Source organism: Anas acuta, chromosome 27 (assembly GCF_963932015.1).
Source record: "Anas acuta chromosome 27, bAnaAcu1.1, whole genome shotgun sequence".
Taxonomy (NCBI): domain Eukaryota; kingdom Metazoa; phylum Chordata; class Aves; order Anseriformes; family Anatidae; genus Anas; species Anas acuta.
In genome coordinates this window covers 256,268-280,162 of record NC_089005.1, presented here as the reverse complement: position 1 = coordinate 280,162, position 23,895 = coordinate 256,268, and the positions used below count along the sequence as shown (strand labels likewise).

The 23,895-nt window shown below is 51.7% G+C and overlaps 1 protein-coding gene across 2 annotated transcripts in view; it reads right to left on the bottom strand.

The window, feature by feature from the left end:
- Positions 1 to 10,945, bottom strand: part of ZMAT4 (zinc finger matrin-type 4) — a 68,563-nt gene extending 57,618 nt beyond the window's left edge. The window contains exon 1 of one of the 2 annotated variants that reach the window (XM_068662322.1): positions 10,783 to 10,945. The gene's annotated coding sequence lies outside the window, so the exon portion shown is untranslated. The remainder of the gene's footprint in view (positions 1 to 10,782) is intronic. The other variant, XM_068662323.1, reaches the window with a different exon arrangement.
- Positions 10,946 to 23,895: the final 12,950 nt, after the last annotated feature.

Below are 23,895 nucleotides of genomic sequence, written 5' to 3'. Positions count from 1 at the left end.
AGGGCTTTAATCACCTTTCCCAGAATTAACAGCTTCCGAAACCTCTGTATTGAAGAACGAGAGAAGTGACAATTGAGCATGTGCATGAATGCCAAATGCAAAGAAGCCAAAAATTAAATGCCCTGATTTTCATGTTATGATTTGTGGCTTTTGCTGCTGTCACTCTCCCATGGATTAACATCTCGTGTAACACTTCCTGTTATCTTCAGTTGTTTAATTTGTCTTGGAATTAAAAAAAAAGTCTTTGCTAATAATTAATGTGCTTTCAGCAACTGTGTCACTGCGCTTACAAGGCATCTGAAGAAATGCAAAATACGGCCTTTTGAAGTGCCTTATTTCACAGCACTATCGGCACAATGGATGGTTGAGCCCATTCCATGACTTCAATTCTCCTCAGGCTCTTATCACCCCAAGACAGGAGCGCTCTGGGCACTGGAGACCACAGCAGCTGCAGTGCAGAGAGCACCGATGGCCACCGAGGGGGCGGGCAAGGGGAGCAGGCAGCTCGCAGCCGTCCCTGCTGCTGGCTTGCCCCAGTGAAGACCAGCAGACAGGATGGGATTTCACATCCCACCACCACCATGGGACCCGCAGCCCACCCTGAGCCTGGGGCAAGATGCTCGATTGCACGGCCATGGGCTCGGTGCAGGGGGATCCGCAGCCTCCGCCTGTACGAGCACCTGAACCAGCCTGTGCTGCTCTGCAGCCCCAGCAGAAGTGGGATGTGGGCACCTGGAAAACCTCACATCCTGGCAGTGACAGCAGCATGTCATGTCCCTAACCAGCAGCAGCCCAGCATGAGCCACATCCTGGAGGACGTGCACGCCCCTTTCAGCTTGCCCTGTTCTCCTGCCAAACCAAGGACACTCTGAGTCCCTCAAGCTGTGCTGCACATCTGCCCACATCTCTGCCACGCTTCACCTTCCCTGCAGTTCTTTCTTGGCTCAGGGTTCATCCACCATCTCCCTACTCCCCTCCCCTGAAATCCTCTCCAGAGTCAATTTGCTTCACTTCTGCATTCAGCCTTTGATGCATTTTGACACGCTTTATTGGAGCTTTGAAAATCAGAACAAGATTGTGTGTGGCATGAGCCGGGGAGCAGGAGAAATCCTGCACGTGTCTGCTGCATGTGTCAAAACAGAGAGGAAAAGCTGAGGAGAGCGACACAGAGGAGACGGAGTCTCAGTGCGGGCAGGAGTCCCAGCCTGAGCACCCCACACACCCAGCTCTGCGCGACTTCCCCCAGCACAAGCAGCCCCTTGCTGGGACCCACCTCGACGTCTGCCAGGACAAAGAAAGGGGCAGCAGAAGGACAGCAGCAGCGTCCTCTCAGCGGATGGTGAAGATGTCTTTGAAAGGAGCCTGGGAGCTGCCAGGCCGTGCCCTCTGGCCGGGGAAAGCCACAAGTTGTGGGCGATGCCTTCCAGGCAGAAAAGCAGCAAAGGCAGCGCTCAGCACCTGTGGGAGCGAACAGCAGAGACGCCAGCTCCTGAGCAGCAGTAAAAATCCAGCCAGTGCCTTTTTGACCTACTGCCTGCCTGAGGTGGGAACAAAGGGTGAGACAAAGAAACTACAGGCACGCAGACTTGAGAGCAAAGGAAAGAGCTGTGCATGCAGCAGAGAGCAAGCCCTCCGTGCCATGAATTGCCGCAGGGGGTGATGGAGGTGGGATGCTGCCAAGTTTCAAGGGAGCTACACTGCAGTTTTGAGAGCGACACCATCCCTTCCCTACAAATGTGTGTATCCGGTTATACACATGAATTATTTTGATTATTCACACTACATGGTGTGGCAGGATTTAATTGCAAACATGTGCTGACTTGAATAAAAATATATTTTAAAAGGAGATTGATATGTTGTGCCCGATTTACTAAAGTTTGTAGGGACAGAACTAAGAGCAACCACATTTTGTGTCTCAGGCCATTCGTTCTGTGTCCTGCACACTTCAAGGACGAGGCTTTGGCACTTGCCCCAGAGCAGCCCGGTGGCACAGCTCAGCCCTTGGCAACCCAGAAAAGTTCTCAGAAGAAGGGGCTAAAGCGGGCTCTGGCAGGGGCTGCACTCTGAGGGAGAAGGGGCTGATGCAGCCAGATGGCAGGGGGAGAGGCCTCGCACCAGGATGCAGGAAACCGGGCACCTCCCGGACCTGGCACCTCTCCGCAGACACAGATTCCCCTCGAGGGAGCCCTGGCCAAGCCCCACCTTGGGGACGAACCCTGCTCCGACACAGCCTGGCACAAAGGCACGGCTCTTTCCCTTCTGACCCCCTCCACCACGACTCAGCTGCATTTCTGGCTGCTCCGAGCCGTGCTGCAGGCACACAGTCGCTGCCCTGGCCCCCCAAGGGACTGCAGCCCCTCCGGCATCGCGGGCGTCGCGGGGCTGGCAGCGCGCGGGCGCAGCGAGGCGCCTGGCAGGATGGCATGCTGCGGAGCCAGGGCTACCATGTGATGCTCGTGGTTGCCATGGAGACGGTGGTTTCTCAGGAAAAGATGCAGAAATAGGCTCTGCGCCTCCCCGGAGGGCAGCTGGCGCTGCCAGGCTGCCCAGCCCCGGGGCACGGGTTTGGGCTGCCCAGCCCTGGGTGTCGGGGCCGTGCCGCAGAGCAGAGCCACGCTGGCAGAGAAGCCCCTGAGCAGCTCCCATGTGCGATGTTCTGCGGTGATTGCCATCAGGATGCTACCTTTATTTTTGGATAAGCAGGACCTACTTTTTGCCATTGCTCCCTAATATTGTACAAAACGGTAGGAAGCGAGTGAAGCTGAATCCCGTGCCTGCAGCTCGTAGCCTCTGGTGCTTTGCATAATCAGGGCTTGTCAGTCCCCATCAGCTTCAGCTCAGAAACCCAAGAGGCAAAGCCATGTAAGGTGGCAATGAGCTTAGGAGAATCCTTTGGAGAACAAATCTGTCCATCACTGATGAGGATTATTTTAATACTGGATTCCTTGATAAAAGTCTGCGTATGCTGGCCTCACTGCCTAAGCTAAAGCACCTCTTGCAGAAAACAGCTTCAGTCTCACCACCACCAACCCCAAATCAGTTTAATGTCACTGCTTGTTTGCCAATGGCACTAAAAGCTGCCTGTCCAGCACAGGTTAACAAAGTTAGCAACAGCAGAAGCAGAGACGCTCCCGGTTCTCCTGGTTCCCCCACCTGTCCATGACAGCCGATATTTGCCAGCCAGAGCTGCAGCACCGAGGAACCCTGAGTGGACCCAGCCTCCTGTGGCAGCCCACGTCCCAGCACCCGGCACAGCAAGGGTCAGCAGCTGCCCTTCTGTCTGCACACCCCGGGGTGCACGAGCGCATCCTCCCGCTGTCCCAGGAACCCACGGATCTGCGGTGCAACGCCACTCCAGACTGTGGCTGTCAGGGTATTTTATTGTGCTGGCTGCTGCAGGGCATGGGGACAGTTCAGGCCACTTTTGTGGGCAAAAGGATTTATAAGAGCCCAAGCCTCCCCGAGGTAGCCAAGCAGCGCTGGCTGGAACCCTCGGCTCTCGTAATGACTGATGGAGTCCATTCCCTTCAGCTACAGCTCCCTTGCTGTAGCAGAGCTTTTCATAATCAATGAAGTGATTTAGAAACCAGACAGCAGGAATGCAAATGCTGTGCATCTTGGTCCCCTAGTTAACATGGAGCAGCTAAACTTCTGGCCTAAATTAATTGCACTTCCAAATTCCACATCCTCTAAAGGGTATCAGCAGATTTCATTAAACTTCTTCATATTATCATATAATCTGTCAATTAACTTTGCATGCAACAGCAAACAGCAACGAGCTTTATCTCAAGTAAAACATAAGACATTTACATCCCTCCTACAGCTCTTTCTTTTTTTTTGTCTATCTTTGATTCTTAAAAAATTCTTTTGTTTGCATTTGTGCATTCTTTTGAGAAGCAGAAACATCTCACATGCTCATCCACAGAGAACAGAAGCAAGCTGGACTTCAGACCTGCCTTGTATTTGGTATCGTTTCAGCAAGACACTCAGATAATTCATGCTGCATTTTCCCCTCTGGAAGAAAAAATAATAATAATTAAAAAAAAAAAAAAAAACACTACTCCACTATTCTCTCCGTCATCACCAGATGAACAATGAGAAATGGTTAATCAATGCCCATTGTATTACTCCAGTTCCTCATGTGAAAGGGTCTCCAGAAATGCAAACTGTTCTATTTTTGTCAGTGAGAAATTAAACTTCTGTTGCAGAATGACCAGAGTCAGGCAGGCTCCAGGCTGGGCATTGCCTGCTCCATCCAGAAACAGAGCTGACACCAGGGGTTGGAAAGGTCTCCTTCTCTCTGCATAGTCTGAGGACTCCTATTACTCAAGGATTTATCAGCCATCCTCCATGGTACTGAGAAACAACAGAAAGGCATTAAACCAGGTGGATGTGCTTCACAGAACTTCAGTTTTCAAGGTGGGGTTTGTGAGTTACCCTTCAGTCATGGCCATCAGACTTCTTCTGTCACAAAAAAAATAAGTAAGGCTGAAAGAGTTTTTCGTATGTTCTGCAAAACCAAAAAAAATCCATGAGGTTTGGCGGATGGAGGGGTACAACTGCTCGTGTATTGCTCACACGGGTCTAATACCTCTAAAAAGGTGCAGCCTTCTCCAAAAGAGCAGGCTACAGAGACGTTCTGCAGTAAAGACACAAACCAGAAGCTGAGAGGTCAAGACCTGGCAGCAGCAGATTTCTGAGAAACGGGAAAGCATCCATCAGGTTACACCAGCTTCCCAGAGCAAAGCCTCATCTGGCACAGTCAGGGCTGCAGAACAAAATGCTCCTTAAATCGTGGCTTATTCCTGAGAAGACTCTGTGCAGCGGGGCTCAACATGACCTGCTCAAACTGCCACGGGTGACATGAAGCAGCCCCGTGACCCCTCAGCACAGCAGCAATGAAACTCGCTCAGCTTGGGAACCCGAAAGCCTAAAATGCTGGGTTGAAATGGTGGTGAGAGTGTCTGTCAGTTATAAGGAGAAAATAATGGGTAACAGACCCCCAGGCTCCATGTGGCTCCTGCCCCTACCATGCCCTGTGCACTACAGCCGAGCCTTTGGAAACTGGGTGGATTAATTATTCCTACAATTAGAAGTATCATGAGGCACCTCTGGTGGCAAAAACTAATACTGTGATAAACTTGAATAACTGCTCAATATTTTCAAATGAACAGTTGGATCCAGTTGTCATCCTGATGCTTCCATCGTTGACATTGTAAGGTGGAAAATACAAAACTGACTAATTAGTTTTCATTTTAAGTCAAGCCAGGCACTGGCTGCCAATGGCACGCGCTGCCGCTGAAGCCAAGAGCTCTGCAAAATCCATAGGGGCAGTGAGCATGTATGTGGAAAACGCCAGCACCCCGTGATGTAAAACCAGACCAGGAAGCAGATCTGGCATCCCACGAACTGGCTTGCACAATTTGACACCAACATTTTGACATTTTTTGCATGGTTGTAAGGAAAAAAAAACACATCAACTGCTCCAGTCTTCTGCTGGCTTGCAAAGAGGGCACAAATGCATGCACACACCTGGGAGCAAAGCCGACATTTCGAGGCACGGGACAATGGGCAGCCCTGTCGTGCTGCACCCACACCAGCCTGAACACAGCACACCAGCTCAGAGAGGCCGGGCAAGGTTGTGCCTCTCTTACTAACACTGTCAGCTCGTATGTGCTTATTATATTTCAAATAATAGAGGAGCTTGCACAGCATCCTGTACAACAGGGGCTTTAACTGATTAATTTACGGCTTCAAAAGCAGTGGGTGTTCAATTCCATCCCATTCCCGGGGTTTCTGACAAGCTGCTCCGGGTGCTGAAGATCCAGCATTCGGAGTTTTTCCCATTTTCTTTATGTAATTTTGGAACCGGTGCCTGCTGAATATTAGCAGCTAGCTGCTGTGTGTCGTGTCTGTAGCTGTACCCTTCAAGACAGCTTTAAATACCAATGTCTCACTTTGCCACCGAGTCCACCCACTGTTTTTAAGCGGCTGGATCAAATTTAGGAGCAGTTTCAAGTTCACACTGCAGCTCCCTGTGCCTCCCAGCACTGATATCACTTTCATGAGCCACACGTGCAGCTCCATCGCACCCAGCTCCCAGGCAGCCAGGGCCCAGGTCGGGGCGCACACCAATGGTGTCTGTGATCTATAAGCAAGCAGATCAAAGGGGGAGGCGAGCGGCACCTCCTGGGCCTCACGTGCAGAAGCTGGTCCACTGGAAAGGTTTATTAACACTCTCCTGCCTTAAGGATTTGTTTCACCAATAAACACACAATGGCAAAAAGCAGGTCCAAGCTTAATTGCATCTTCTACCCCATTTCCCCTTTAGCAAGTCAAGATAAACATATTTATGCTTTGGAATTAAAGAGAGTGATACTCTCCTTCCCTACCTCTTTCCAAATCAGGTTGCTGAGGGCCCTGTCTACAGCTCTGTGCTGGCATTTCCAGGCTCTCCCTCCCTGCACAAGTGGCACGGATCAAAGGAGCCCTTTGAAGTGCTGCTGCCTGCCAGCCCCGCAGGGTGAGCTGGGCTCGGCATTTTGCCTTGCCCTGGAAGGCAGATAATGACCAGAGCCACCAGCAGAGCCACCAGCAGAGCCACCAGCAGAGCCCACCTCCTGCCTCCCCTCGCCCTGCAGGCACCATGGGGGGACAGGGCTGGACCCTGCATCCCTCCCAGTGGGACGCTCCACTCTGCCTTGGGGGCCCTCATCATCTACCACACACCCACCTGCACATCCCTCATGGGACCTGGCGCCAGCATCGTTTTGGTAACCTGCCCCAGGCCCTGCATCCATCGCCACACCACATGGGGATGAACGGGGGGTGCACAGCCCCAGCAGGTCAGATGAATGGCTCACCGGGATGCCGGCTCCCTGGGGAACGAGAAACCCCCAACCCTGTGTGTCACCAGATCTGCCAAGTCTTTGGAAAATTCCTAGGACTGAACCTTGCACACATGGGCAAAATGCTGCCACGGGGCGAATGCTGCACTGCATGCGTGAATTCACCCCACACACAGTGACAGCCAGACCGGGCTGAGCGCTGGCATCTCCTGCCAGCACAAAGGCTGTCAAGCATTGCACAACAGGCAAGTTTTAATATTGAGAATATTCATCTCCAGCCATTTCTAGTTAATGGAACAAAACAAACTGTCGAGAAAAATGGGAACATTACAGTAAAAACAACAACAAATTAAACCCTAATGCAATTAGAGAGCAATTAGGGATCTATCCTCTGGGAGCATTTTGGAACTCAGGGTCTTTCTCAAAATCTGATCTCTCTGCAACTTTATTTCTTTCTAATTAATAAAACACGATGTGAATGGCATGGCTCCCCCCAGCCCCTGCATAATGCCATCTTCCTGCTTGGCAGGAGTAGAAGGTGGTGGCAGGTAGAAGCATTCACACCTCTGAGCTTAGGAGAAATGCAGCTGTCAGCAGAATGTGGAGCAAAGGCAGTGAGAACAGAAATCACTGCGTGCATCTGTTGCAAGGTGACCAGAAATGCAAAGACCCAAACACTCTCCTGCAAGAGCCAGGCTGAGTAGGCATGAGCAGAGAGCAGAGCATTACTGACCTCTAGAAAATCCTTTTTTTTTTTTCCTATGCACAACAAAAGCCACAGCCCAGAATAATAGGCATTTAGTTCCTCTTGACTTTCTAAACTTACCCACATCTGCTGACAGATAAGCACCCGCTTATCCAAATTGCTCGAGTATGCTGCAGAAAGAAGCAGGAGAGCCTTTGGGCATCGGTGTATGCTGCAGCCTGCCCAGGGCACAAGGGGCTTTCAGCAGCCCTCAGGTGCCACAAGACCTGAGAACTTAAAAGAACTTAAAGGAAGGGGCAAAGATGCAGCATCCCATTTAGCCAGCATCTCTCCAGTCTCATGCACAAGCTGCCTGAAGGTCACAGCTGCAAAACCAACACAGCAATGCCTAGCTCCATTAAACCTTCCTTTAGCAGATGCAAATACAGCAAATTTCGCTATGGAGGAGAAGGTGGCACAGCCTGGGGGAAAACCTTCCCCCTGTTTCCCAAAACTGCCGCTATTCCTGGGATAGGCTCTTCTGCACTACACGACTTCTGTACCTTTCAGCAAAGGGCGTTTTTCAGACATTGTAAGGAATAATAAAACTTCCATATGTTGCTGTCAGGAGGACAACTGCCTCTGCACCCATCAGAGGATGGTACCCGAACAGTGGAGGGAGATTGGACCCCTGAAGTTTATGTATTTCTGTACCCAAATCCACCCTGGGAATGTCGGTGGGCAGGTTTTGGCCTAGAAATTGGCCCACTTTTCATCTCCCAAGACAGTTCCGGGTTTCAAGTCCCACCCTTCTCGGTAGGAGCTCAACCCAGATAAGGCACGACACCCAGCCCTGAGGCTACCTGGGCAGCCCTGCACAGCCAGGACAAGCCCCTGGCAGCGCCGGCCTTGCCTGGACACCTCAGGCTCCTCAGCAATTCCCCTGCACGGGGAGATGACAAATCCATAACTGGGCTAGCCCGGCCATTCATGCTCCCACATAAACCTCTGGGCATGGAGAGGGGGCATCACTGGGGACAGAGCTGCGCAGCTGGGAGCGAGGTGCTAAGACAGCAAGGATCATCCCTGCAGCAATCCTGCTACAAACTGGAAGCAGCAAATACAACGGATCCTGGCAAATAACAGCAAAACGCCTCCACACACATAGAGGACACTTTTCCAAGAAGGGTTAGTTTGCAACACCATGAATAGCTCAGGAAACCTCAGCACACCTGAGGAAGTGGAGATGCAGCAAACTGTTCAAACTGTTCTGCACTTTTTGTGATTCCAGCGCAGTGAGCAGAGCAGGGCAGCAAAGCACAAGGGAGGAAGGTTGGAATTGTGAGGAAAGTTAAAACAGGGCAACGCAGACCAGAGTAAAGTGACTTCTGAAACATGCGTACCCAGGTTGGCCAGGTACAGGCAGAAATGCAGGGCTAACCGCTACACAGGGACAAGGATTAATTATTTGGAGTGACTCAGAAGTGACTAAGGCTGGTCAGAAAAAAACGGTTGGGATGGGGGGAAATCAAGCCAAGTTTTAGAACACAGTCCCACTCAGGGATGTGACAGGAAGGCAGCATCCTCCCCAGGGAAAGAGATGCAGAAGGCACCAAAGCAGGTGCAGGGTCACTGGGGTTAGGAGGTTTCTGATTGATAGGTCTACTCTCCTGGAGGGAAAAAATAAAATAAAAAAATGTCCTGCCCTCACCATTTCTGACAAAATGGGGGGGGGGGGAGACCCTTTTGTTTTTTTACCCTAAAAAGCTCCTGCTCTGCCCCTTCCTACGGTAGATGAGTCACTGTCTAGCAACCTTTATCAAAATATCTCTTACAAAATTGTTTATATCGAGTCACTGCCACTCCCACCCCACAGCACAGTACCAGGGAAGCCGCAGGAGACCCCCATCACCGTCCCTTTCCTGTGCAATGACGAGAGCCTGAAGCAGGTCCCCCTCTGCCCAGCGCCCCCGCCACCCCACTCCAGCTCAGCTGTGCCCCATGGCTCCCCTGCGTTCCCCTCTCACATTTCAGGGACAGTTGTTTGTGTTTTGCAGATGGATAGCACGTGCTCATACGAGAGCCAACAGCACAACCTCATGCAGAAAATGCAAACTGGTGATTTTTTACTGTCTACTCAAGGCTTCGCAAACCTTGTTCTGCACCCAGTGACGCACACTAAGGTCACTCCGGCACCAGAGGAGGGCAAAAGGAGCATGTGGCTGCCTGAAGGGCAGTGATCAGGGAGATCCCATCAGGAGCTGACAGGCACTGCTCAGGTTGGGTATTACTAGTCAATGGGTATGGATCACCAGCAATTCAGACATCTCAGGAGTCATTACAAAAGATCTTTCAGGCAGCCCCAAACAGCAGGCACCTGGCTCGTGCTGCATGAGGGACGGACAGAGCTCAGGCTCTTGGACCTATGGACAGCCCTGGTGCAACACGTGTGGTCAGCCAGCCCCAGGGGTCACAGACCGAGCCCCTTCTCCAGCAGCAGCCACCGGCATAAGTTTGCAGCTGCTTTCCCTGCGGGCTGCTGCAACGAGCCTGTTCGGGGCTGCCCCAGGGTCAGCAGCCCCAGCCCCAAGCTACCTCCCTGGAAACCCACTTTTGCTCTGTAAGTGGGGCTGGCTCGGGAAGTTCTCCAAACTTCACAAGCAGCAGAGGGAATAAGCTGTTTTCCTGCATCTGCAGCTATCCACACTTCCATCTGCAGCCCGAGGAGCTTGCTTTCCCAAGCAGGGCTGTGGGAAATGCTGCACAAAGACCTTTCGGTAAAAGCACCCCGAGTTCCCGCTGGCCACCCAGCCTGGGAGCTGCCTCGCTGGGGAAGCCCTCGCCAAGGGGCCCGCTCGGCTTTGGCCACCTGCTAACAGGTGGATGCCTCGCTCACTAAAACCACCACCAGGAAAGCACCCTGACAGCCGGCAGGCATCCGAATCACGAGCACACCGTGTGCCAGCCACCTCTGACCTCCCCCCGCGGCACGAGGGCAGCGCAGCGGATGCCAGGCTGGCCCCCGAGCCCAGGCTCTGCTGTGGCAGCGGCGCCTGCAGCACCGAAACCGCCCCAGCCGCCTCCTGCACCTGGCACCTCATCCCGGCAGCGCAGCGCATCACCTCCCACTGCTCTCCCACAAGCACTGTTACCTCACAGCTCTGATTTCCCAATAAACTTTCCTCCAACTCTAATCAACACAGATCCAAGCAACAAGCAGCACACAAGCCGGGAGGGAGGGGGCAGTACCTTCGCGTTGCTGGTGGGGCTGGTGCACAGAGGATATCGCAGCTGCTCCAGCGATGCTGCCGGGGAAGGAGCACACTGGAGTTGCAATTGCAGCTCTCCTCTCCCCGCGACCAGATCTCGCAGCCGTCCAGACCAACTGTGCTGGAAAGGCACTCGGCGATCATCTGCTGGAGCTCCAGCTCCACCCCTAGCAGCAGCGATTGGCTCTGTGGTGCTCTGCAAGGCTGCACTGGCCTCAGCAGCCTCCCTCCGGATCCAGCTCCTACTATCATCAGGAGCTTCCCCAGAACCAATTTCCACGGCCCAAGGTAGGCCCTGGTCTTGGGGCAGGCTTGGCAGGTCAAGGGGAGGCAGAGCTGCCCAGCTTCACGTGGTGCAGCCTAAATCAAAGCACCTGGGAGGGATTTTCCTTACTACGAGAATATAAGGATGTGCAAATCTGATTTGTAGGGCAGAGGCTGTGAAGGATATCGCAGGCTCCAGGGGAAATATATTTAATTCCAGTTTCACACTTTTGCAGATGACGCACTTATTTTAGTACCCTGGGTTTATGCAGCAAACACACCTTGCACCGCAGGCTCCTGCCACGCGTAGCATTGGGCTACCACAGGAGGCAAGCCCCGCACACAGAGATGAAGGGCAGGAGCAGCTTTCTCCAAGCAGTAACTGGAGGTGACATTGTCTCCCCTTCCTCCTTGCTGCTCCTAAGGGGAGAGGGTGCTGAGGACTGGCTGGGTACCACGGGGGGGTTCTGCTCCCACCTGGCTGACTCGGCAGGCACCTCATTTGCCAGCACGGGAGCTTCTCCAGCTGGAGCAGCTGCAGCATCGGCAAGGAGCCGACCCCACACGCTGCAGGGAGCCTGTGTGATGGGACCCGGGGACTGTGCCCAAGCCCAGAGGTGCCTCACGGGTGACCAGCAGCACTGGCAGCTCTGAATGCTCACAGTCCCTCCCCACAGCTTTGCCCATCTGAGACCAGAGACTGTTTGGCTTGCACAAGACTTGGGAGAGTATCAGAAAGCTAAGGGTAGTCCTCAAACCGCTGTTTATCCCTCTGCCTTCTCAGCAGCTCATAAATATTCTCTTTGATGCCTGGTAATTCCTGTTGTATTTCACAGGCCAATTAATTTGGAGACTTAGAAAATACACTTTAAAAATATCAGAAATCTCTTGCTATTTTGATTTGTATTTAAAATCAGAACTCCTCAAATACACAACAATGTTATAATGATACTCGGAGCAGTGATTGCTCATTTCTGCATGAAATATCTGAAGTTGAAAACATTTTTTGCCAGTTCATCAAGACAGAAAAACTCACTAAGGTTGGGCAGAGACATGCTAGCCCGTTTGGTTTTAGAGGACATGTGAAGTGAAGTAGTAGTACGAGTTCATTCCTCAGCACCGTACAAGACTGCTACATCACGTCAAACCCAAGCACTGGCGTCACCAACGCAGATGTTGCCCTCCCACATCCCCCACCACAGGGACGATCAGTGCCCACGTTTGCCTGTCCACCTCTTTCCACTGCAGTCCAATTCCTCTTCGAGGTAACCCCCAACCAGCATCCCTCCTGTTACTCTGTAAGAAGGGCACCTGGATGCGACAAGGAGGAAAGCAGCAAGAGAAATAAGATCTAAAGAACAGAATTTTTACAGAGTGACAGAAGAAAGATGGCGAGCTCTGAAAGCTCCATAATTAACAGGGTTTGCTCAGCACAGGTGACGAGCTGAATCACCCTGGTCTGATGGCATCGTTGCTCGTGTCAGGGCAATTCCTTTGCACTTGCAAAGTAGGAAATGAGGACACAATGGGGCAGAGAGGTTCTGCTTCCAGCCTTGGCAGGTGATATTTACAGCCCATGACGCACATGCAGACAGCCAGGAGAAAGGCAGCTAACGTGGCTCTGCTCTGCTCTGCCCTGCCTGCCCTATTCCCGGCACGCGCCTTCGCAGGGACCGACGTGCTGAGTGCCTCAAAGGCCTGCGCTGCTCAAGGCAGCAGAGGGCCTGGAGGAACTGCAGCACACCCACTTGTCCTGCATGCTGACACAGGCTTCTTTATGCCTCTACTTCCAAAGCCAGGTAAAAATGAGCATGCTTTGTTCCCTTTGTGAACATTTGGCTAATCAAAGAGATTACAGACCTCCGCCATTCCGCACGACAGAGCTCTGCTGTCTAGCACCTTTGCCAGAGCCGGATAAAAATGCTCTATCTTAAGTAATATTTCTTGCCAGAAAGCATACATTGCATACGGAAGAGAGCAACTGCCAGGTCTGAGTGGTACATGGGGCACGAGCATGCCCAGGCTCCTGCAGTGAAGCTGATGGCGCTGTAAGGACGGAGCCAGGCTCTTCTCAGTGACATCCAGTCACAGGACAAGGGGCAACGGGCACAAGCTGGAACACAGGAGGTTCCGCTTAAATGGGAGAGCAAACTTCTTCACAGCGAGGGTGACAGCACTGGAACAGGCTGTCTGTGGGTTTGTGGAGTCTCCTTCTCTAGGGACATTCAAAACCCACCTGGACGCGTTCCTGCGTGACCTGATGGAGGTGTTCCTGCTCCGGCAGGGGGATCGGCAGGGGTGATCTTTCAAGGTCCCTTCCAATCCCTCACACTGTGTAACTGATGGTCTCAGCAAGGTGGTGCCTTTAAGAAGCAAGTTGATTTAGTTTGATTTGTTTCTGTTAACCACACTTTTTAGAAGGTCTCAGGGATTTTGCTTGTACAAAGTGGCTGAGCCACATTGCTGCACTTTTGCTTGGGTGTCTGGAACACTCACCTAAGAAGTAAAATGCTCTTTAAATCACCCAAAGGACCTCACCAGCAATTTTTCTATTTCCAGCTTAATCTGCCTGGCAGTAGTTTTACAAACTGTTCAAGCTGTGATGCCTCACGATCCTGTTTGGCTTTTTAGCTGCAAATGCTCCTTAACAGTTAGGGGTTTAAGCCATGCATCTAAGCCTCCAAAACTGACACAAACTCCTCAGAGCTGCCACCTGGAGCCTCAGATACTTCAGTGCTAAGAAGGGCAGATCAGACAATATTTGCAATGATACACCTGCACCTGCCATCCAGGGAAGAGATATTTCTTAAATCTCTTCCTTTTTTTTTTTTTTTTTTAAGGATTACTTAGTTCCCAGGAGCATCACATGCTCTCTTTTAATGGCAGCATCAGCATAAGAAAATTTAGAAATAACTTACGAATTAATAACTCTTTTGAAATTGTTCAAGCTGCACCCTCCCAACACCCGGCACGTTCCCACATCTATCAAGGAGCGCTAACCCCCTTTCTTTGGGTTTTCTTGTAGCTCCCAGACTCAGGAAGCAGCCACCGAGGCTGCCCACCTCGCAGCCCCCAGAAAGGGGCACGAGGCTGCTGCTGGGAGAAGCCAGGCACCAGCATCCAGCAGCAGCCTCGAGGCACCGTGATACATTGCTGTACTGAAAAACACAGGGAGGCTGGGGAAACGGTGAGCCAGCCCAGAGGGAGCAAAGCAGCAAACCACCGCACAGGACCTGGGTAAGAGCCCTTAAATAAACCACGGAGAGCAGCTGCCCTGGCTCCTGCACTGCGTGGGGCCGTTCCCTCCCCTGGGGCTGCAGCGTCCCAAATGCTCTCCCAGAGCCTGGCAGCGTCCCCGTGGCACTGACTCCACACAGCTCAGGGGTGGTGCGCTTCAAGGCTCCCCAAACAGAAATGCTTCCCAGCAAAATTCCCCTTGCAGAAAATAATGGCAAGTCTGAGTAATGTTTTACTGCCCTCCTTTGTGCCAAGCAAAAAGGAATAGCTCCCCACAGCTCTCCCTGATAGACTTGGACAGCCCCGGCTTTGTCTGAAGCGCAGCACTGGAAAATTCAGCCTCTGCTCCATCCCAGCACCCTGCCAGGGCTTCGGAATGTGTTTACTGGCCCTGAACTGGGCTGCTAATTATGGAACAACCTGAAACGCATCAAAATATGGAGCAGGAAAGCAGCAGCTGTGATTGATTAACAGTAGTGAAGCTGAAGGGTCTGATCATTCTCAAAATCTCCTTAACATCTCATTCTCCAAGGAGGGAGAGGCAGCTGCAGCCACAGAGCAGAGCAGAGCTCAGGTCAGGGCCTCTTCCTGCCTGGATGGGCTCTGCGCAGGCTGCGCTCTGCCCTGCAGTGCCTGCAGCAAGAAGCAGACCAGGAGAGATGAGCGAGCTCGGCAGGCTGCCTGCCTGGGAGGGAGGTGATTGCACTGACTTGAGGTGCACATGTGCCACCGACACTGCTGCGTGGGCAGACCACTTGCCAGCATGCACGGCCTGAACCTGGGCTCTTGCAAGCAGCTCTCGTTCAACACACACAGACCAGGGGTTGCCAGAGCGTGGCTGACCCAAAAGCCCAGCACCGCCACAAGCACATTTTGGGTACCCGACATCCCCTGCTCGTGGTGCTGCTGCCAGACTTGTGACCTGGCAAAAAATAGAAACCAGATTTTTCCTAAAGAATCCCTGGGTCTGACTGTCTGCTACTGACGTACTGCCTTGCTGTGACATCCAGCTCCCGAGGCACTACATAGCTCAGTGAATAATTATAAAAATCTCCAGAAATAAACAAGATTTTTGTCACAGTTGTAAGCACAGCCCCATGTCGCTTTCCACCCGGGAGATCAAACCATTGCTTTGCTTCTCCTTTGTGCTAAGGCCACACAGTGGTGAGTGAGGAAGTGGGACTCATGACTCAGTGTGGCCAGGGGACAAACAAGAACTGGGCCCTGCTGGACTGCCGATTGCCCCCAGAGCACATGCTCAGCTCCCCCCTCTTTCCCCCAGGGAGGAAAGATGGAAGCCAGCTCTCTTCAAAGCCATTTTGTTAATTGGCAGTTGCTGCACAGGTCAAGGGGCATGGCAAAGGCACTGGATGGAAGGGAAATAGTCAAAGTAAAATTAATACCCAATTTTTTTCCAGAAGGCCCAGCTCATGTGTGCATTCACAGCTCAATGCCTACACAGCAGAGCATGTTAAAGGACACTCTGAAATCTGCCTGAGCACACCATAACCAGGACTGGTAAGGTGGAGGTCACCTTGTCAGGCAGAGGGGGAATTGCTGGAAGTAGCTGTACTTTGCACTTTAAAAAATTGTCTTCCTCTCTCATTCCAGCAGAACAACGGACATGTGGCAAACGCTCTGCTGTCTGTAGGACAGTTCCAGGCTTTCCCCTGGACCACCGCTAATCAGACATCAGCCTGCAGACTCAGTGAATTCTGGAGACAGGAGAGATGATGCTTGACTGTGCAATGCAGCAACATCTGCTGCTCCTCTCGGTGCTCGCTGTTTCCCTTCCCTCCTTTGGGCTGTGCTGTGGTAACTGTGCTCCAGTTTGAGCTAGAAGGCATAGGGGAAAAGGAGAACGAGAGAGGAAATTGTAGGCAAAGGCACGGTCACCTGCACATTGTTTATTAGACGTCCTTGCAGCTGAACTGGGAACTCATCTGCAGTGAGGCAGGACACAACAACACAGCCCACAACCCCCGTTCTTGGTTTGCCACCAGTGCCAGGGGCTGCGGGCAGGTGAGAGCTGCAGCACCCACCGGAGCAGCCTCTGTCACTGCCACCACTCCTCTCCTGCAGCCAGTTCCCACCTCTGGTCAGAGCAGAGATCACACACCCGTGCAGAGCACAAAGCCGCGCTGCTCATGGAGCATTGCTTGGGGCCAGATCCTGCAGTCCCAGCTCTCTTCTAAGGCACAAAGCCCTTCAGACATCTCCTTCCCTGACATTCAGCAGGGAAAGCAGAACAGGCAGCAGCAAGGCCTTTTGCAAAACAAAGTTTGGCAAACACGTTTAAAGTACTACGTGCTTTTTCATTGAGGTTTGTGGGCCCTTCTGCCAGCTCGTGCTATTTGAAACAACCTGAACTAGCAGCTGACCCTGGCTCCATCTCACAGTTAAACATGCCTGCGGGATGTCCCTAGATAGATTACTTTGATTTTGTTAGCTCATCCTCAGCCACCGTCTTTAATCCAGGGGGATAACAAAAGGCTGAACTGCAGTCGACTTCCAGGAGCCCAGACTCTGGCAGTGCATCTTGAGCTCTGTGTATTGAGTTGCAGCACCCAGGGAGTTTAAACAAAGAGCCCCAGGCAGTCCCAGCCTGAAACACTGGGAACAATGCCATTCCGCACAGACAGGAGAAATTTGGAAAGGCAATTTCCGAGGTCACCTTTTATCATCCAGGCAAAGCAGACGTGAGATGCAAAGCACAAGCACTGCTTTTGCGAGCCAAAGCCAGCACTGGTGACCTCCAGCAGCCACGAGGCAGTGACCACCCTCTTTCCAACAGGTCCTTGCCCAGGGCTGCTGGCACCCCAGTGCTGGGTCCAAGCTGTGGCAGGGTGACCCAGCTGTCCCAAGCCTCTGCAAGGGATTTGGATCCTGTCTGAGCACAGGCACCCTTGGTCCACTAATCTCACCGTCAAAAATAATTTTACGCTTTCTTGTGAGAAATCCTCACAGCAAAGCCCAGAAGATGCAGCGAGCCCAGACAGAAACATATTTCCCCTGTGGTTTCCCCAGTGCCTGACTGCCAGCACACAGACATGCAATTTGTGCCTCACTAGGCAAAACCCACTGAAGTGTTTAAGCTGACAACAGGAGCATTTCTCTGAACACTGCCACCTCAGCTGACCCAGCACGCCAGCGCAGGCTCCCCTTGTGCCTCGCCAACACCCACTCTTGCAGCTGCTGCAACTCTCAGCTTCGCAGCAAATTTTACCTCTTCACGAGCTCTGTAGCTCCTCACACACTGCGTACCACCCAGTAGTCCTTTGCTGCACCCTCTTTTTGCTGCGTCAGAAGGTTTGGAGCTTCTCCCACCCCTTTTACAAGGGTAGCACAAAATCTGCCATTGTGCTGGGAGCCACCGGAGGGGCAGCCAAGGGCTGGCCTGGCACGGGCAGGCGGTGGGCAGGACCAGGACCCCAAAGCTAGGATGGCAGCACCACACGGGATGTCCAAAGTGACTCCCTGTGGCAAGGATGGAGAGCAACAGCACGGTCCCTGCAGACAGTCTGCACCTCTCTGTGTATGGCTGGAAGGGAATTGCCCTCCCAGAAGCAAACTCTTTCCTCCGACTTGTGTACTGCTGTTTGTATGGCACCAGGAGTCATTTCCATACCCACCCTAGCCTAGTATTGTAGGGTACTGTTTGTCTGCCTTGCTATAAATAGTTTCTAGCACTACTGAGCAAGGATTAATGACTTTTCTAATTATACCACCATCAGTTGGTGACAGGGGAATGATAGCGTGCAGATCTCTGAGCCCACTCACCCTCCGCATGGCTGGATTGCCATGTGCACTATGTACCTGTACATCACCTCACAGTTCAAAGGAATATCAAGGCACAAGTGCAGCAAGACAAAAAGCGTATGTCTTAATATTGAACAAGACAGCAGGAATCCATACCTACCCTGAGTTTGCTAAAAGGAATCCGAACTGTTTTGAGAGGCATCTCAGAGCTGCACTTGCACATAAGCAGTGTCTGTGATTCTTTCCATCTCACACTGATCCTCCTGAGTACTCTGGAGACCTGTTTCATATCAGCTTCCCAATTAACCCTCGATTTTAAATTGGCTCTCCTTGTTTACTAGGCAACTGCTTGCTTTGACCTCCTGGAAAGGAGCATTTTCCATAAGCCTGCAGTACCCAGCCTGCAGCAGGGCTGATCCCTGCACTGTTACACAGCTGCTCACATTTCACCAGCTTGTTGCAGTCCTTGTGGACGTGAGCTGGAAACAATTTGTCCTTTGTCCATACTTGCCTTTTCTACAGCTTGCTCTCAGTGCACGGAAGAATTCACGTAGCAGGGCCCTTGCTTTGAAAACTACCAGTAGGAGGAAAGTACCTCTTGCAACACTTGATGGTAGTATCTGTCCACATTCTGAATTTTAAGCTTTCCTCTTTATGACAGCATGAATAAGATGCAGTTTCAGATGGGGACATAGTATTATGTTGCCAAAATAACTCAATTTTCTGAATGATTGATGGCAAAGGCAAAAAATGCTTTCTCCTGAGAACATAGCAGGTACGTAATTTGCCTGGGAAACTCACTGGAAAACTTCACAACAAAGGAGCGTTTCAATGACTTGCAGCAGTGCAAGTTTCAATTCTCAGGTCACACCAGCGTGACAGGGAGAGACAAGCCAGGCTTCCTCGTGCTGCCTGAAATTTCCTATCTGTTGTTCTAGCACTGAGATCAGCAAAATCCACTGGGCTCCTGAAATAGTATCTTGGGCAAAAACCTCGGTCTGCCTATTGCATTTCTTCGCAAGAGCTATCAGAAGGAAAGGGATCAGGCAAGCTATTTTGTCCAGTCATTTGGAAACAACACAAGGCAATCTTTGCAGCAGAGATTCTGCTCTTTGTCAGGTTTAATTTAAGGTCTCACAGGTGATAACAATTCTATCAGTTCCCCTAGGCAGTGCCTTGTAGTTAGGGCTACAAGAACCACTGCAGGTCTGGGACGTGGCACAAGGGTGTGATCCATGGGCCCATGTGCTGGGTGTCCCCAGCCAGCACCCACTGGGTAATGCTGATATCACAGCACAGGGACAGCAGGGGAGCCCAGGGCTGCCCACCCACGGCCTTGCAGCACCGGCCCCGTGGCACCTCCCTGGGGAGGCTGCAAAGCCCGGCCGTGTGCCCCGTCACCGTATCCACATGGCAAATCCTGCTGCCCCACCAACCCTCTGAGAGCACCCAGAAACCGCTGCTGCTATTTTCAGAGGGCTAAATACGTCTAGGGAAAAATATTTCAGTGGTACATGATTGCCTCTCAGATGCACCGGCCAACACTCAGCAAACAGCCGCAGCATCAGTCCGGCGCTGTAAAAATGAAATACCAACTGATGAACTACACCTCCCCTCACCCCCCCGCCCATGGTGAATGAACATGAGAAAACAACTAACCTTCCATTTGGTTGCCAAGGTTTCTCATTTTTATGTATAAGTATGTATATTTATAGTGCCCCTTGCTATCAAAAATGAGCAAAGGGAACAGCAGATAAGACAGCCCGGCAGAATTGTTTCTCAAACAGAATGTTTTTCAGTTTTCCATGAGGCGTCAGCAGCTCTTTAAAGTCTTTTTATTACATTCTGCATTAGATGCAAAATCGTATTTCAAAGACACTTTAACTTTGAAAACCAAAATGCAGATTCTGTACTGTGCCACCTGCAAACAGCAGAGGCATGACCCACATTAGAAAGAAACTTCTAACAGAGGGAGGGTGCTTTGGAGAGGAGACTGGTCCATTTAAAACACTTTAAAAATAAAAGGTCACAGGGAAATTGCTGCCTTCCTAATTATAGCATTCACTCTAGTATTACACTGCCACAACTCAGGTTCCTAATTTAAATTATCATTAAGCCTTGCTGCAGGCTCCATAACTTAATGAATTTTGGTATGATAGCCTGTTCTCTACAAAGGAGATTAAGAGCACATTCATATCAGAGACAGTGTCAGAAAAAAACAACACATGGAGCTAAATAAGGATCAAAATCACAACACGTCTCAGGGGCTGCCCTCCCATTTTCGCATGGTCTTAGCCTGATACACTTCACCCACACAGCAACCTTTTTTTTTTTTTTTTTTTATTTATTGTCTGCCTTCGTGGCTGCCCCAAGGGATGCCAGAGGGGCACAGATACCTGGGAACATTGCCCAGGCTGCACGTCCAGCTTCGTGCTGACAGAGGGCCTGATTCTGCCCAGCTCTGGAGAGGTGCTGGAGACCACCCCAAGGCGCCCGGCCAGCACCATAGCATGGTGGCCCTGAGCACAAACTATTTGTCCCTATGTCCCAGAGTGAAGGCAAGAGCTTTTACAGGAGCCAGGCACTGGACTCGCACACTGCAGTTGAGCTCCTGAAGGGATTTCTCAGCACACACCTGCGGGGCACTGCCCCCAGCCCCTCGCTGGGCATCCCCTGCTGCCAGGCTCCGATGGGCTGGGCGCTCGCACAAGCAGCCCACTTGGACACAGGTCTCACCTCCTGCTCAGGGCACCTGCTGCAGCTCGTTCTCATAACAGCAGAAAGCAGAAACCCACAGGCTCAGACAGCACAACCCACAGTGCTCAGTACAGCACTGCTTGTACTTCTAAGGGAAATCAAAACCATAAAGCAGCACACAACCCCTCTACGTTAGTCCCAGGCAACTAAATCACCACCACGAGCTGCTCCTGGACCTGCAGCTGAGAAGTGTCCCTTGCTGCAGCACCCTCTCTTCCCAAAGTGCCTGGTTTCCCTGTTTAGCATCCTGCTATTTGGGGCAGGCACCTAGACACCAGCACCAGGCAGGTGCCACTGCTCCTCTTCCTTTGCTTGCTCTTCTCCCCACATGCTGCACACCCACAGTCAGAGCTGCTTCACCAGGGACCCCCACTGCAGGCAGCCGAGCCTCACCCTCACCCCTGGTCCATGATAGGGAGGTCTTCAATTACCATGCAATTAGCACTTAAAGCTGTGCTGCAGAAAATAACCTACTTGGATTTTCTTTTAAGTGTTAAATAAAACCACCTGACCTTCCGTTATTTTTTTGTTCCTTCCTAATTTTTTATTAGATTGCAAATTACAAATTAAGAGTCTTCTCATCTCCATTCCTTCCAGCATAAAGATTTTTATCAATTTCTAAATTTTCTACTGCCCTCCTCCCCTTTTCCTTTTTTTGTATGTAAAGCTGCAACAGACACAAGCAATTAGTGAAATGAATAAACCGGCAGCTTGTGTGCCCAGATTGGTCATGTCACATCGAGGTGCCATCCTAATTGGACCAGAATGGAAGCTTTCGACTGCTGCACCTGATACTGCAGAACAGAAGATGTGCAAAATTCAGAAGCAATTTCTCACCAGCACCACGGTGCTCTCCGCATAAATCATTTTACACATTGCTATCTGGGCAGAGGACTTGCAAAGAGCCGCTTCTAGCGCCCTGACTTACTCTTAAAACACGCAGTACTAGGGGGAGCCGAATCTCGCCAAGATTCTCTCAAGAGCTGCAATTAAAACCAAAAACACCTTCCGTGAAACCGAGGCCCCGAGCTGAGGCAGGCACAGCCGCAGAAGCCCCGCGGTTCTGCCGGGCCGGCACCGGGACGCGCTGGGCTCCCCACGGGCGCGCACCCCCCGGCAGCCCCGCGGGTCCGTGGGCGAACCGCGCCACCCCGCGGGCTCCCGGGGCACGGGGCCGGGGCTCGCCCCCGGCGCTCCCCGGAGAGCTCCGGGAGGAGCGGGGCCGAGCCCGGTCGGCAGGGGGCACCAGAGCCTAAGGGAAGGTGCGCAGGGAGCTGCAGGAGGCCGGCTGGGTTTGGGAGCCTCCGAGTCCCCGCTGCACCAGGGGTTTGAGAGCGGCGCTGGAATTAAGGGCAGAGCACATCTCGCTGCTCGTGCTGAGGCTCGTGTTTCCCTGCTGTTAAAGGATTCCTCCTCCTGCATGCCTTAAGAAGGGAGAATCGCATTCTGGAGGGGACATGCGTAAAGCAGAGGGGTTCCGATGTTCTGCCTTAGGGCTGTTTAATTCCCCAGCAGCTCACCCGCAGCCCGGCCCCTGCTCCCAGCTCCCTGCAGGGGCGGGGGATGGCTCCGAGCTCCGGGCCCCCTGACAGCCCTGGCATGCAGGAACAGCAGCATTCCCAGCCCGTTTTTTCTCAGCACAGGTACTGCAGGAGGAGCTCCTCTTATTTGTAAAAATATGGTGATCTGTGGGGAATTCCGTTTCAATTCCCTTCCAGAGCTGAAGGGAGGAGCAGGTCAAATGGTTGTCACCCCTCTGGAAGACAACAGTGCATCTCTGAGACTGAACTTAGGACATTTTGGTATCTGCAGACAAACAGTGACCCTCCTTCATATTGTATGTGCTGCTGTCTTGTCTTCCCTTTAATTCAGTTCTGTAATTGCAGACAATTTGGCTTCTAGACTGTAATCTGATATTTGCACAGAAGTGATACAAGCATCCTGCCATTAGGTCCTTTTTACTTGGAGGAAACAGTTCAGGTTTTATGAGATGCTTATCAGAGAACAGGACCTCCAGGTTCCCAGCTAGACATGAGCTATTCTGCTCAGCTGGGGAAGGACACTGCTGTACCTGCCTGGATAAGCAGAGGATGCCTTTCCAGGAGGATCTCAGCCTGTAACAAACATGCCCAGCAGGAGCCAAAAGAGCAGTAGGAGCATAGTTAGGAGAAGCCCCAGGTAAGACAGACACAGAAGAGGTGTAATCACAGCCACTGAGGAGGATCAAGGATCCATTGTGGGTTGGGAAATACACCGTGAGGATTTGGGGAGTGAGTCAAGCTCTCAGCTGGACCGATCTGTCTGCTCCCACTGTTCATCAGTTATCAGATTTAGCATTTCATCACTGAGAACAGAACAATCACTCAGGAAAACATGGTGGAAAGAAATTAAAACAGGTTTCAGATCTCTCACTGTACAACCTTGTGAATTTTCTGAGAAGACAAGCAGCGGTTTCACAAGAGCAGAAAAGCATTTCAAGCACAAGAGAGGTCAGCAGAAACAATGCAAAATTTTACAGTCATAAACAGAACAAGAAAATCCATAGCCCATGCTGCGCTGGGACTTGCATAGCCATTCTATCAAGGAGCAAAACAATAGCTTGCAACTTGCCAGCACAGTACGAATTCCAGACTGCCACCTGGGAATGGTCACTGTGCTGCCGACTGTAAACTGCTACAGAGCGAGGATTATGCACTGAAAACTTTCACCAGCAATCTGGGGGACCAAACACACTGCACAGCTTCTTATTGTGGGGGAAAAGAGCAAAGATAACGTTCGGTTTCATTTGGTTTGTTATTCACTCATCTCCCTCCATTGCTGGAAGGGAAATCCCAGCAGCAAGCTCGAGTCCAGGCAGCACCAGCCCTTCCTGTTGTTTGGCCCCGACTTGCCCACCTCCCATCCCAGCTCTGAAGGGTGGGGATCCCATGCCTCAGCATAAAGGTGATAAATAGGATTCTGTGCAGGGCACGCTGGGTTTGATTATTGATGATGTGCTCTCCAGCTTTGGGAAGGCCTTGGAAGTCTGGTGTTCATATTTCAGTTGAGATTTATAGCCAGGGGAACAATGTTCTGT